The 15,779-nt window shown below is 37.8% G+C and overlaps 1 protein-coding gene and 1 long non-coding RNA gene across 9 annotated transcripts in view; both read left to right on the top strand.

Moving 5' to 3' along the window:
* LOC135579352 (uncharacterized) overlaps positions 1-10,229 on the top strand; it is a 53,116-nt gene extending 42,887 nt beyond the window's left edge. The window contains exons 2-3 of the long non-coding RNA XR_010472221.1: positions 6,429-6,500; positions 7,930-10,229. This is a non-coding gene — a long non-coding RNA (uncharacterized LOC135579352). The remainder of the gene's footprint in view (positions 1-6,428; positions 6,501-7,929) is intronic.
* SGCZ (sarcoglycan zeta) overlaps positions 1-15,779 on the top strand; it is a 464,819-nt gene that overhangs the window by 76,135 nt on the left and 372,905 nt on the right. The gene's annotated exons all lie outside the window — the stretch shown is intronic.

Genomic DNA, 15,779 nt, shown 5'->3' with positions numbered 1-15,779 from the left:
CCCCATTTGAAGGCTGCTTTCTGATTATCTGCAAGAGAGGAGTACTTCTACACATGCATTAGTTATTTGCGATGGTATCAAAATATCTATGTAGGCACCAATTCAGTATTTTACTTAATTACTTCTGGAATGTATTTTAACAGAATTGCAGATAAATGTAGTTCATTGTAGGAATAGTGTCTTGAGAGTGGATTAATACAGCAAAGAACTTAACAGCTTAACTACAAATTAACGTGAAAACCATACCCCACATAAAACTTGTGCTGGCAAAAGATCCAGAGAAGAACCTCTCTGTGCCCAAATGTAGTGAAATTAAGAAATTAAAAAAAAAAAAAAAAAAAAAGCTGCTGAATTTTAAACTAAATCTCTACTGGTTAGGTCTGTTTACAAAAATGTGTAAATGGTAACTCAGTAAAGAGAATAAAAAGTGAGATATGTGTACTTTTCACTGAAGTTATTTCTCCTCTACCTATTTAAATCAACAATTACCATCAATGCTAAATACAGTTGAGTGAAGATGACATTTGCAGCTCATTCTGGTGAGAATTTTACTTAAACACCTAGTATCTGAGATATCTAGTCAATAACTCACAACAGACATAATGCCAAATGTGCTTAGATTTTTACTGCCTATGAAAGGCTTCATAACAAGGAACCTTGTTTTATTTGCAAATGTTGCACCATCTGACTTTTTAAAAAGTTGTTAGGTCCACTGTGGAATTTACAAAGAAGCCACTTTCCTCAGTTTCCTTCATTAGTTTGAAAATACCTTATATCTTCTGAAGGCTGGGCCTACCTGATTTAGTTGATATTTGCTCATATGTTGCCACTAACAGTCTTTTGTTATGCTTTGCCACCCCTTTTAGGACTTCAGGTACATCAGTTCTGAGAGATCTGCCTACAGCCCGTTCATAATGCCAAAGATTTGTTTAATGGAACATGTGGGAGCACTGGGCAACCAATACTATAATTATCCAAATGTTTACTTATTGCCAGCACACAATGTGTGCTTGGATAAAGGCAGCTTCTTTCTCATAGGCTTCTCCTTGCTGTGGTTAATTTTGTCTTCATGGAAGTGCGGGGGGTGGTTTCTGTAGTTGATTTGTTGATTCATTTGCTTTTCTATTATGCTACAGTAAAGTTTATTCTTAATCTTACAATCTTATTTAAAATCTAGCTATCTCATTGCAAGCCTCAGACATAATTACTATGCAGTCCTTATTTTATGGATGAGGGTGTCTTACAGCCCTAGCCTTTTTGTTTTAGTAATTGAAAAAGGTTACTTTTGCCAACAGGGCTAAACTCTGTATCCTGCAGCTACTAGTTTCATTGTTCACTTGAGCAAATAAACCATTCACATCAGGGAAGAAACTTCTCATCACAATTTTTAAAAGGTACTTGAAAAATAATACTAAAATTGTCTAAAATTTGTTTCACTGGTAAACAGGCAAATTAAACTTGTGAACAAAGTATCCAGATGATCTAATTATTAAATAACTTATTATCAGACTCATCAAGGCAAGATTTAGTGCAAAATGCTCTCTAACATTTTGTATCAAAGTATAGGCTTTAATGTGCTTTTAAATGTATGCATGCATTACACAATATGTACACAATATAAACTAAGTTTTTAAAGTAATACTGCTGTCTTAGGCTCATGTGATCTACAGTGAGAGAAGTCTTAGTTCTAGCTGTTAGTATAACCTTAACTCTGCCTCCAGTTGTGCATAGTACTACACACTACATATAGAAGGGAATACTGCTGTTGTGTTGTTGTCTACTCTAGACCCTATTTGTGCAGCAGTATAAGAATAAACATTATAACGAAGCCAGATCTGGTTTGTTCCAGTGGCTTTGTTGACATAACTATATTCTTGGCTATAACCCACTGTGATTCAATTTAGCCAGTGATTTCACTTGACTTACTTTTCAGAGAAAGCATACTATGCCACTAGTGAAATATTACTTAATATATAGAAAGAAGTTGTTGAAGATGCTTTCTATTGAATGCTACTGTAGTGATAATGAACCGCTGGAGTTCTTGCTTGTGCAATGAACAAACAAGTAGCACGCATGTGTAGCATGCAGTGCATGTTGCAGAGTAGTTTTTGTTTCAGCAAAATGTAAGGCCTCCATGTATGGCTGTGAACGCAGGTCAGAACATCCACCTGCTATCCAGCACTAGAGCTCTAATGCAAACTGCTTTCAGAATCAGAAAGGGAGAGTTTCATCCCAGCAGCCGCCTGGGAATCACTTGTACATATCCTTGTTACACACTATAATTCTATAATAATATTATGAAATCTAGGAAGTTCTTAACAGTTGCTTTGATGCCCTGAAGACTAATTAGAAAGAATCCCTTAATTGCATATGGTAGAGTGTCATGCTATGTCATTGAAATGGATGATTTGTTGTTCGAGTTTCCTGGAACTCAAACTAAGCTAGCAAAACTGAGTGTACTGATCTCACAGACACTTCCCACGTGGGAATACCTTTTTCGGTGATATATCTGCATACTGAAGCTGTGGACTGCCATTTGATGCAAGCAATTGAGGGTGACTATGTTACCAAGAGGAAATCTGTCTTGGCAGCCTCTGAAAAGTACCTGAAAAGGCTTTCAAAACTGTAATTTGGTTAAAAAATAATAATGGATCTATTAACATGATGTTTGAAGCATCACTGAATTTTTCTTCTAGGAACAGATAGAGAATAGAGAGGAAATATTTTAGGTGCTCTTACGTGGAATACAGTTGTTTATTCATCTAATTTCTCATTTGAAAATATGCATCCTTTTGAGGGCACTACACCCAACATTTTAGACAGGTGACACCAATATTGCAAAATAATATGTAGGAGTGTTCCTTTACACCTGAACAAAAGGATTTGCCTGATGCCATTGTCTGTTGTGGCAATAAGGAGCCTGATTCTCGGCTGGGGCATGCTAATGAACTTGCATTGACTCTCTGAGTGGGTCTACAAAGCATTGCTGCTATTGATTCACAGGATGAGTCATTCTTGAATGTCACCATGCAAGTATTGCAGTATAACTAATACTAATAAGTCAGAGCATGCAAAAACTTAGAACCCTCTATAAGCGAAAGGACATTTTATCCTTGGTCAGGATATGTAAATATGCATGTGTATATATGTGTATATACATAAATGTCTATTTATTTCTATACATATGCACATTGGTATGCAAATATGCCATTAGTGATTAAAAAGAGGAGGGCGTTATTTATGATGAAGATGCTAACCTGCTGATTTTTCTAAGGAAGTAATTTGCAGTAGGTTATTAGAACACATGCTAGTTTGTCAGAGATGGAAGGCTACAGTGACTTCACGGTCAAATGTATCATCATGTTAATTGTCATAATTAGCTTATGTCATAACTAACTAATTAATTCTAAGACTTCTACTTTTTTGGGGTAGATAGAGGAGTAAAGGAGAATCTCATAAAGTTGACAGATGTCTTAGCAATGACAACTGGGGCTGATAGCACTCCACTTTTTTCAGATGGGTAACTTATGTGTTTTTTTTCAGTGTTTTGACACTAAAAATTCAGGATCAGAAAGTACAAAATGCCATCACCAAAAGAAGTACTGAAAAATCTAGATATCATATCTATCAGTAATGTTCAGTCCATGCTCGTTATTAATTTTCTCCAATAACCTGCATGTATTCGAGCACATACTAGTGTTTTGGCTACTAGTCTGCTCCTTTTTCTTTATGTCCCTTCTACTGCCTCCTGCATTCAGAAAGAAAACATAACTTGTTCGGCACTGAATTTGGAAATGTACACTTTATGATTTTATTCAAAATCACTTAATTTTCCAACATTTGAAGTTGGTTTATATTTCAGCTTAGAGCCTTGTTTTTCTTTAATCTTTTTTCTTATTATTTTGATTTATTTTTCTTATAATGTTTGTCATTATGTGTTAGCCTTATAAGGAAGATGTTGAAGAAATTATTCTCTAATAAGGTGCACAATAATAATGTCTTCCCTTTAATTACTCTAATACAAAATTAGCTATTGTTTGTTTTGCTTTATCTGCAGCTCTGGATCACCTCTGGTGAAATCCCCCAGTCCTCTTCTCTTCCCTGCCCTCTGTGATCTCCTCCATATCCTAAGAGCCTAGTTGGCCAGAAGACTTGAACCCTTTTGGAAAGGAAAGAAATATCTGAGGCACAGGTGTTTGCCAGAACACTTACACTCATTGAATAGCTTGTCATTTAAGAAAGTGATTCAACTGAAGACTGTTCTTCAAAATTATCTGAAGAAAATGTTTTCAAACATGTTTGCTGTGTTTTTTCCCCATAAAGAGAAACTTTTGCTTTGTGTAGCTTAGGTAGTAAAACACTAGAGGAAGGTATCCTTTCAGATAAGACATCTTTTACAACAGGTGTTGACTGAAAGCGAATGCATACCTTTTTTTGTGTTTGCAGCAGTATTGTGACTGGCGTACTCCATCAGGTTGTTTTAGTCTTAGATTACCTTTTTTGCCACACCACTGACTTACATGACCACAGGCACTTAAAAGTCAGGAATGTAACTAAATATTCCTGTACTACTAGCTTTGCTCCGATTGATATAGACTATGATATCACAAAATAATTAGTAAGGCAAATAAGGAAATGTTTTTCTTTCCTAAGTTGCAAAACAGAAATGAAACTTTGTAGCTCTTAAAAAGCAAGCACTAAGGAATTGTATAAAGAAGGGAGCTATAAAATTCCTTGTTTAAGACCTTATAGTACAAGTAATGTTTCCTGAACATCTGGTTCATGAATCCTTTTTTCATGGAGGTAGCTCATTATCAACCTCTGTCATGCACTGTAGGTACTATTCCATCTAAAGTCAGTAACTGGCTGTTAAGTCTTCTTGAATCACTTCACCTATAAGGCAGTTAATCTATGTGGACTTAAGTGGCACTCAAAATAACTTTTCTAAGTAGGATCAAATTTTCAATGAAGAACAAGCGATTTTTCTTTGCAGACTTTTTTTTTTTTGGTGTGTGTGTGGGATGGCTTTTGCACATTCAAGTGATGTGAAGGAAAAAGAGAGGATGAGGACCAGTTTATTTTCACAGTTGCACCTGTAATTCCATCCTGTCATTTGGGTGAACCTTTCAGGCTAAAAAACCTTTCTGCAGCAGTGCTTGAATGAAAGTGCCTGCTAAGATACACATTTACTTCAACACGTCTTTTTTATTTTTTTTTTTTTTTTGTGGATGTCAGTAGTTTTGGATCAAAACTGAGGGCACCAAACAACAACATGTAAATGTATATATTTTTAATCTGACATCCTTGTCCTTCTCTGAGTTTCTGGAGAGCCTTACTATTATGAGTGTACTGTTTTGAGCTGCCAGCCTCACTGCTATTCATGCTGAAAACCTACTACTGACCTTTCACATGCTGTCTGTACTGTCCAGAGTAGGGTTGCTGTGATGATAGCTCCACATGAATGCCAAAAACAACTTAAAAACCATCTAATGGAAGATAAAAAATTTGAGTGACTCAGCATGTGCAAACTGGTGGCAATCTCAGTGGATGACTCTGCCAAATTGCATTTAGTTAATAGCCGAGCTTTTAAATCACAAGGAAGTGTGCAGCAGCTGTTCACCTGATGGAAGAGGGGTGTTTTCTACACTGTGCTGAACTGAGAATCTGTGGTTTTGAGACAGTTCTCTTTTCAGTGCAGTTATGTGTTTTGTGCCACGCAGTTATCTCTTTCAGCTTATTTCTCAGTATTGTGTCATGTACATGACTCAAGTGTTTGCATCAATAATGCCTGATATGGCAGCCTAGCTGAAGTATTTTGCTGACCACATAGCTGGGTTATGCTCTGAGGTGTTGGGGGACACCCATGTGTTGCTACTCTTCATGCACTTTCTTAAACTTCTTTCACAGAATCACAGAATCGACTGGGTTGGAAAAGACCTCAGAGATCATAGAGTCCAACCCTTGGTCCAACTCTAGTCTGTTTACTAGATCATGGCACTAAGTGCCATGTCCAATCTCAGTTTAAAAACCTCTAGGGACGGCGAGTCCACTACCTCCCTGGGCAGGCCATTCCAATGCCTGATCACTCTCTCTGTAAAGAATTTCTTTCTAATGTCCAGCCTAAATTTCCCCTGGTAGAGTTTAAGCCCATGCCCCCTTGTCCTATTGCTAACTGCCTGGGAGAAGAGACCAATCCCCACCTGGCTATAACTTCCCTTCAGGCAGTTATAGAGAGTGATGAGGTCACCTCACTAGCTGGTAGAGTGACCCAAATTCAGTATTGAAGCACTTATACCCCTTCAGTGTATGTCCACTTTCTACTTTTTTACTATTGCCGCTGTGTAAACTCCTGCAAACTAAAAATGTCTGTCCTCTATCAGGCTGTTTTAATCTTCCTACTGCTGTTACGAATCTGTTCCATTCCTCAGGCTGTCTGGCAACTGAGAAACAACTATGGTCTGATCCAGGATCTTAAGATATCGCTGTACTTCAGCACAGAGGTGACTTCTTTTTCTGAATGTAAGATTTTACTTGGGTAGTAAAACACATCCAAATCACGTATGAGGTTTTAATATAACTCCAGATCAAGAGGAAGTGAATTTATACTAACCCACAATTATCATTAAAGCTTGTGCTGATACATTAGTCATAAGGTATTAGCTGGAAAAACAAAACCTGAAAATGACAATGGAAATTAGATTCAGTCATTGAGATTTCCCTATGCTTTTATTTTACTGAACAAAACTTGTTCAGTCTCCACTTTTTTGTCTTCCCCAAGCAGGAATAGATGTTCGAGGACAATTTCCTTAAAATTAGCTGTGGAAACTGAATGCTATCTGGTTGCTAGGAGATCACTATTTGTTTCTCTAATGAGGGATCACTTCGGCTTCTTCGTGGGAAAGACCCCAGTTACAGATCTCTGCTGTCATGTTTTTACCTAGAGATAATAGGCCAGCAAAAGCTTTTATACAGAAGTACATGTCAGTAGACTTAAGCTAAAATCAATTATACCAAAACAAGAACTCTTAGGAATGTTAGCTGTCCTTCAGACTTGTGCATCCTTTCAGGAGAAAGGATGACTTAGAAATCTGAGAAGAAACAAAGGAGGAAGAAAGCTTCCAGTTGTTATAAAGATTAAATTTATACACGAACTGTCCCATGTATCTAAAGTTTGTGTACGCCGTATTCTGTGGTTCAATTTTAGCAGTATAGTGTGGGTGGCAGTTTCCTGAAAGGGGAAAACATACTTTTGGGGTGTATACAGATGTTCATTCATGAATGTTGTAGAGAGTAGTGAGTTCTTGAACAGCTGAAGTATGCTGTTCAATGTCTTCTCTGTTCAAAAACAGCAATTTTTCTCCTGTGAGATTTCTCAGCATTTATCCTAAGAAACTGCACAAGGGGAAGAACTTAAATTGCTGCTTTCAGTGTTCTGTCTGTGTACTGAACTCTATGTTCAAGGACAACACTGAATCAGCACTGATATGCTATGTTAGAGTCCCAGAAAACCTACCAAATTAGTCACACGGAAGAAAATAAAAGCTATATAATGGCATGTCAGCAACTAAACCTATTTTTGGATTGCCCTCATGCCCTACTGCTAGCTCTCATTTTTATTTTATTTTATTTTTTTTTTAATTCTGCTTGCTTTGAAAGCACAGCAAGTCTGAAAGAGGATCATTTTATAGTGAATATTACTCAACACAGACCTGGGACTGGATATTATAGTCTTTGGTGTAAATGTAAGGTCCCTTAAATTTGACAAAGTAAAAGCTGGCTGAGTTACTCTTCAGCTTGTAGCTATCCATGTTATAGATGACTTAAAATTTGAAATTATTCCTGTTGGTTTTATGTAATTTAAGCCATCTTGTTGGTGAGAATAGTCTTACTGAATGTTTATTTAATGTTTTGGATTCTCTAACTCTACAGGTACTCACTTTGGAAGACAGAGAACTAACTATTAATTATCTGCGAAGACACTGCCATCATCTGGTATGAAAGCTTTCCACTTGCAGAGAGCAACTTGTTGCACTATGTTGGACAGAGCACTTGATTACTCTGGGTGCTCAAACAAGTTAATCAGACTACCTTGTCAGTCTGGTCCTTGATCTACTACCACCAGTTTGATAATAAACTTGCAGAATTTTGAAAGAAAACATTTAAAACTTTGTTCCTCCTCAGAGTATAGGACTAGAAGGCATATGAAGAGGTCATTTGCTCAACCTTAGTGGAACTGATCCTTTCAGAGCATTAGTTTTATTTCTGCAAGGTTCTGCTTCTGCAAGGTTGGGCTCTTGCATCCCAACATACATTAGAAGGGTACACAACTTTCCAACTAAATGCACCCTTTGCTCTGAAGTGTTGATGTTCCCAGGCTTGACAGCAAGGCTCCCAGCTTGGTCTCCTCTACTCTCCTCCCTCTGCCTTTTCTGAGTCCAGGTCTCTTCTCATCTGTCCCACTCAAATGACTGTCTCATTTTTTTGCCAAATATGCCAGCAGTGGAAGCCTGTTTCTGTGGCTATTCCCCATGCTGTTCTGCTTGCTTTGATCCCAGCCCTTACATAAGCAAACCTCCTGCATTTTGCTGTGTTGTCACACAGTAACCAGACAAGTGGTCACAACTAAGTTACCTAAATTGGTTACCTAATGCCTCACCTGAGGCGTCTTAGATTTTGAATCATCAAGCCTCTACAGTACATTCACCTTTGTTTACCATGTTTGCTAAATATTTAGTATCTTGTCTTGCAAACAAACTGCAGAATTACTTGTTATCTGGGGGCTATTTTGTTTCTATAGTTTCTATTCTAACTAAGATTGTTGGTTGCCAAACTAATATTCATATACATGTATCTCTATGTGAATATATTTATTAGTTTGGCAACAGAAAGTCTGTTTGTTAAACATAAATCCTGAGTACAATTTACTGGTGTTGCACGTACTTAGTGTATCATATTTCTGTATCGTTTTGCTATTATGCTTTAAAACCTTTGACAATCAGGGAAAAACAAACAAATAACAAAAACAAACAAACAAAAACACACAAAAAAGTGAGAGAGCATCTTGCTTCATTTGTACAAATGGTATCCTTTGCTGCTTGCTTGACTTGAGGACCGCTGTAAAAGTTATAACTAATTGATTTTTTTTTTTTTTTTTTGAATAAGGTTAAAAAAAACTGTGCTTTTTTTTTTTTTTTAACAGGCTTTTGCTTTTATTGAAGGGATGAAGGTAACAAATTATCTTCTTTGGAAGACAGGCTACCAAATTCTTAATTCCCCCATCATTATTTTGCTCAGGAGCTAGAATACTGTTTTCAAGCAGCATAAATCAGCTTTATGTCACACTGATATGCGTGTTTGATTTTCTCCTGTTGCTGTATATTGTATGATTGCTGCAGTTCACCTGTTTGACAAAGGACTGTGTCCTGAAGCTACAGTTTTCAGTTGATCTAACAAAAAACTAGAGTATGAAAGTAAGTTTAAGAACCTCTTTTGAAAGACATTAGTGTGATCATCATTGTACCTAGTATATCTCTGTAGCTGAGAAAATAACATAGAGCTGATGTTGCTGATTAAATGCTTTCTATTAATGACACAAGTAATTTGAAATGGAAATCTTGCAACTGTCTTCTGTAAAGTCTGTATAAATGTCTGCACTGTAGAGTAGTGCCTGCATCTTTATGTAGAATCTCTTCCAGGGATGAGGCATCCACAGCTCCTCTGGGAAGCCTGTTCCAGTGCCTCATGGCACTGGTGAAGAGTTTCTTCTTTGTATCTAAATCTGTTCTCTTTCAGTTTAAAGCCATTACCCTTTGTCCTATTGATACATGCTCTTGTAAAAAGTCCCTCTCTAGCTTTCATGTAGGCCCCCTTTAGGTACTGTCAGGCTGCTATCAGGTCTCCCCAGAGCCTTCTCTTCTCCAGGCTCAACCACCTCAACTCCCTCAGCCTGTCTTCGTAGGAGAGGTGCTCCAGCCCTTTGATCGTCTTTGTGGCCGCCTCTGGACTTGCTCCAACAGTCCTTATGTTGGAGGTGCCAGAGCCAGGTGGGGTCTCACGAGAGCGGAGTAGAAGGAGAGAATCACCTCCCTTGACCTGCTGGCCATGCTTCTTTTGATGCAGCCCAGGATACAGTTGTCTTTCTGGGCTGCAAGCGTACATTACCATCTCATGTTGAGTTCCTCATCAACCAACACCCCCAAGTCTTCTTCCTCAAGGCTGCTCTCAATCTGTTCTCCACCCAGCCTGCATTTGTGCTTGGGGTTGCCCTGACCAAGTGCAGGACTTTGCATTTAGCCTTGTTGAATTTCTTGAGGTTTGCACAGGCCCACCTCTCAAGCCTGTCAAGGTCTCTTTGGTTGGCATCCCTTCCCTCTAGTGTGTTGACCACACCACACAGCTTGTTATCATCAGCAAACTCACTCAGTCCTACTGTCCATGTTGCTGACAAGGGTGTCAAACAGCACTGGTCCCAATATTGGCCAATATGAACACCACTTGTCACTGGTCCTTAGTTGAAGATTGAACTGTTGACCACAACTCTTTCAGTACAACCATCTAGCCAATTCCTTATCCACCAAGTGGTCCATCAGTCAAATCTGTGTCTCCAATTTAGAGACAAGGATGTTGTGTGGGACAGTGTCAAATGCTTTGTGCAAGTCCAGGTAGATGATGTCAGTTGCTCTTCCCTTTTCCACAGATGCTGTAACCCTGGTGTTAAAAGGACACCAAATTTGTTAGGCACAATTTGCCCTTAGTGAGGCCAAGTTGGATGTTGCCAATTGCCTTCTTATTTTTTATGTGCCTTAACATAGTTTCCAGGAGGATGTTCCATGATCTTGCCAGGCACAGAGGTAAGACATGTCTATTGTTCCCTGGGTATTCCTTTTTTCCCTTTTCAAAAATAGGGTATGTTTCCTCTTTTCCCATCGGTGGGAACTTCACCTGAATGCCATGACTTCTCAATATGATGGACAGTGGTTTAGCAACTTCATCTGCCAGTTTCCTCAGGACCCATGGATGCATCTCATCAGATCCCATTAAACTTGTGCAATTACAGGTTCCTTAGACAGTCTTGAAACTGATCTTCTACTGCAGTGGGCAGTCTTTCATTTTCCCGGTCCCTGCCTTTGCCTTCTGTGCCCTTTTTTTTTGTCAGTAGTAGCATGGTGGCTGATATTCAGTGCTCATTTTCTATAATATGCTGCTAAAGTGATGCAAGCAATGTTAACAGATGTTTTAACAATAAAATAATTAGAGGTCAGTCCTGCAATGCTTGGAGGCTAAACATTGGTGCAGGCCACAGCAGTGTCCAAAATACCTGAAGCAGAAAGGGTTTGGTTCTTCCTTTAATATCACATTGAGTCTAAGTTTTCTAAAAATAAGATAGAACAACCTGGAATTCTGGATAATTTGATTCCATGGCACCCTCATCTACATAACCCATCACATTCTGTCTTTTATTTAGCAGTCTCTTTTTGTAAAATACTAATTTTTAGCACCATAACTCAGCTGTTCCAGGAGTTAATCTGCAGATTTAGGAAACAATAATGATGGCTTAAGATTTCTGTGTCCTAGTGCTTGGTATATGTGAGCCATGAAATATCTTTTATTTGACATTTTTTGTATATTTTGTAATATGCTTTGGAAATGTTTCTGCCAGATGCTGTGTCTCATGAAATAGCTGGGACACAGGTAAATGTGCTGAGTATTTGTGAATTATAGTTGTCTCTGTAGCAATTGGTAGTACAACTGCTATCACAGTGTATAGTGAGTCAATCTGTCAAACTCCACCATGAAGCTGTTTAGTTTGTCAAAAATGGTGGATTTGGAGTTGACTCTCATTTGTTTCAGTGCAGGTGATCCTGTTGTGTGGTGTTTTTTTTTTTTTTTTTTTTTTTTTTTCTGTGTGTTGTTTTTTGTTTGGTTTTTTGTTTTCTTTTTTCTAAATAATTTCATGAGTATTTAACAAGTTAGAGCTTAGCACAACCTTTTTCTAGGAATAAAATGAAAAACCTTATGTTGGCAAAAATAGGGCTCTGCTGTTGATGGAATATTTTAGGACACTTCTTTTGTCCTTATTTTTTTTTTTTTCTTCCCTCCCCCAAAGGTTGTGGTCAAATTAGTCATTGCAACAGAGTGCTGTTTTGATATAGTGATGTGGTATTGAAGTTCTCACAGGCATAATTTTAAAGATGAAGAGATGCACAGATTAGAAGACAAAAATGGTAAAAGAATAAGGGTTAGATAGAAAGGGTAGGAGGAAAAACTAATATCACCCTACAGAAACAATCTGAGGAAATAGGTTGTACAATTTGTCCGTCATCTCGGACATTTTAATAATAAAACTGTGAACTCCAATACTGATTTAATTTATTTGTCCTAAACTTTTTCTGCCCCAGTATTTCTTATCTGGTCTAAGTTATATTTTTAGAAAGTATTGGTAAAACTCTAATGAATTTAACTATAGGTCTCACTAAACCTGAGTAGCTAAACTTTTTGCACAAATTGTTGATAATTTCTTTAAATTAGAATCAGTATATCAGTGTGCGTATAAACAATCTTTTTGAATATATATCCGTACGGAAAATGTTTGATAATACAAAGTAAACCAACAACGTGTGAACATGTTTGCAGATCTGTAGAATCACACAATGGTTTGGATTGGAAGGGACCTTAAAGATCACCTACTTCCAACCCCCATGCCATGGGCAGGGGCACCTTCCACTTGACCAGGTTGCTCCAAGCCCCATCCAACTTGGCCTTGAACATTTCCAGGGATGGGGCATCCACAGCTTCTCTGGGCAGCCTGTTCCAGTGCCTCACCACCCTCATGGTGAAGAATTTCTTCCTCATATCTAACTTAAACCTACCCTCTTTCAGATTGAAGTTAAATATTTTTTAGCCTTGGAATAAACAAAGTTGTGGCTGGGCAATTTATACTACAGTCAGATGTCATTAGAAATCTGAAATTATGATGATATACCAACCATGAGCAATTTGCAATTAAGTACATGCTCTGAAAATTATTAAAGATTACTAACATAATATTCAGTGCCTAGGGACTGTACTTTAAAAGTGTCTTTACAAATCTTTTCGTCTTAAATTCTGTACAAGATATTTATTAAGTGAAAGCCTTAACGTTTGAGCACAAAAATATGACATAGGTTTTATACGTCTGGCTATGCCAGAGAACCTGCCATCCCGTTTGCCAGAGGCATTGTCTATTTGACTCCAAATTCTGCTCTGAACTAGAGTAAATACCCAAATTTCATTTTATCCGTGCAGTAGGTGAAAAAGAAAGGGGAGGAAATGTGTTCGCTATCTCTTACAAAATGTTGTGTTTGTCTTTTGCAAGCAACATTGTTTGTATCTCTCATAAAACATTCAGTAGCTACTAAGCCAGCTGTTTTTTTTTGGTAACTAGAGTTAGTAATCAGTCAGCAAGATGACAAATACAGTGTTAGCCAGGCCCAGCTGTCAGTATTGTCATCAGTACTGGAAACGTGAGGAAGCCCATGCAGTATAAACGTGGAACTGTTGGGTTTTTACAGACAGTGATGAGAACATGCATGTGAATGGCAGCAGGGCAGTTGTGACCTACAGCTGCAGGTAAGACAAGGTTCCTCAGTGGACACAGTATGTTGTTAGGGTGTCAGTAGTGACTCGGAAAAGTGAAGATTCCATTAGTAGTTTGTACTTCAAACAGATGCACACATCCTCCTAGTTGAGGTGATGCTTGGTTCAGGTTGTCAGAGTTAGAACTGTTGTTATTTCTGACAACAATTTAGATTACAAAGCTGTTATGAAATGGTAGGATAGTTTCCTACAGCTCTGTATTTACCAGTGTCATGGACTTCAGAGTATTCCTAGAAGCTAGAGTTCCCATTGGTCATACACTTCAACAATATTGACTTTTGAGGGCTTCTTCACACTTTGTTGTCATGGCAAGGATTGATTTATGGTATATGTCTGTACTTATTTTGCACAATAATTTTCTTTTAGTACTAGGTTTGCTTATTCCTCTTTTGCCTTTGCTACCCCATGTTCTCTAGTCCCATCACAGTTTGGACCTCAGAATTTGAAAGTAAGGTTCTCCTTAGGAGAACAAAGAAATTAAAGTAACTTCAAGTTAAAACATCTGTTTTCAGAATGCAGGACAGGGTACTGCTGGAGAGAGCCCAGTGCAGAGCAACAAAGATGATTAAGGGAGTGGAGCATCTCCCTTATGAGAAAAGGCTGAGGAAGCTGGGTCTCTTTAGCTTGGAGGAGACTGAGGGGTGACCTCATTAATATTTACAGATATACAAAGGGTGAGTGTCACGAGGATGGGAGCCAGGCTCTTCTCAGTGACAACCAATGATAGGACAAGGGGTAATGGGTGCAAACTGGAACACAAGAGGTTCCACTTAAATTGGAGAAGAAACTTCTTCTCAGTGAGCACTGGAACAGGCTGTCCAGGGAGGTTGTGGAGTCTCCTACTCTGGAGGCATTTAAAACCCGCCTGGATGCCTTCCTGTGTAACCTCATCTGGGTGTTCCTACTCTAGCAGGAGGATTAGACTAGCTGATCTTTCGAGGTCCCTTCCAATCCTTAACATTCTGTGATTCTGTGAATACTTTCTTACAGGATCAGTTAGTGTTAGCACTTTTATCACATCACAGCTTTCTCCTGGCACTGCCTCATATGTCTTGTTTTGATCCACAAAACTGCTGATAAAACACCATGTTTTGTAAACTGATTATTAAAATCCCACATTAACAGATTTACATTCCTGAAATTCTGACTAATGTGTGATAACTATGTAGAGATAACAGAAGTAACTGTAATACAACAAAGGTAGTACTGGCTTTATCAACTGTAAATTGTCTGAGATGTAGCTGATTCTTAATAAGCCACTTCTAAAGACAAACATGGGATATTATAGCACTATCAATATTCTATGACATTGTTAATCCATGCTCTATACTTAATTTATTGTAACTGATAACTCAATACTTTAATAGTTCATTTAATTTAATTAAATTGAGTTTCTGTGCAAGTGAAATAATTCTAATTCTCATTATGAAAATATAATTATGAATAAAACTTAATATTTTCTTTTACAATTATCTGTGAACATAGGCTGTTTGACAAAATAATCCATGGGTATTCTGGGTTTGTTGGTATCTTAATTCACTGCAACACCTTCCCTTGACTATGTTTCACCTGGAAATATCAATGGACAAGTTTAAGATGCTGAAGCACCAGGAGATGCATTTAGACATGCTCAAAAAGAGCACTTTGGCATTCATCCTTGAGCAGCCATTACAGCTATGATATTGTACAAGCCATTATGCATAAATGCCACTGGCTAACCACTAATGGGTAGCACCAGGAATTTTGTGTGTAACTAAGGGCAGAGGAAAACTGTCAAGGTCAGGCCAAATATAGATACTATAAAACAATGTGTGAGGGGTGTTATTATTTATATACATCTGCACACTTAGTTTTATGATTTCTGTGTTGAATTTCAGAATTTCATCCATATTAATTTTTTCTGAGAGGGAGGACACTTAAAGTTTCTGTGTACCACATAAAACGTTAACATATAGTAACTGGACATATTTAGATACAGAAAAATATTTAACAATGAGTAATGTTCAGTAATATATTCGATATAAAAGAATTTTCTCTGAACTATTTCTCAAGTCTTGAAACCACCCCAAATAATTTTAAATATGTGAGGCTTTCAAGAGTTTTTTCAGATAAGGTCTCTGTTTGTGTGTTTGTGTGTGGGGTTT

The sequence above is a fragment of the Columba livia genome, chromosome 4 (genome assembly GCF_036013475.1).
Source record: "Columba livia isolate bColLiv1 breed racing homer chromosome 4, bColLiv1.pat.W.v2, whole genome shotgun sequence".
NCBI classification, from domain to species: domain Eukaryota; kingdom Metazoa; phylum Chordata; class Aves; order Columbiformes; family Columbidae; genus Columba; species Columba livia.
This window is presented reverse-complemented; position numbering and strand designations above follow the sequence as displayed.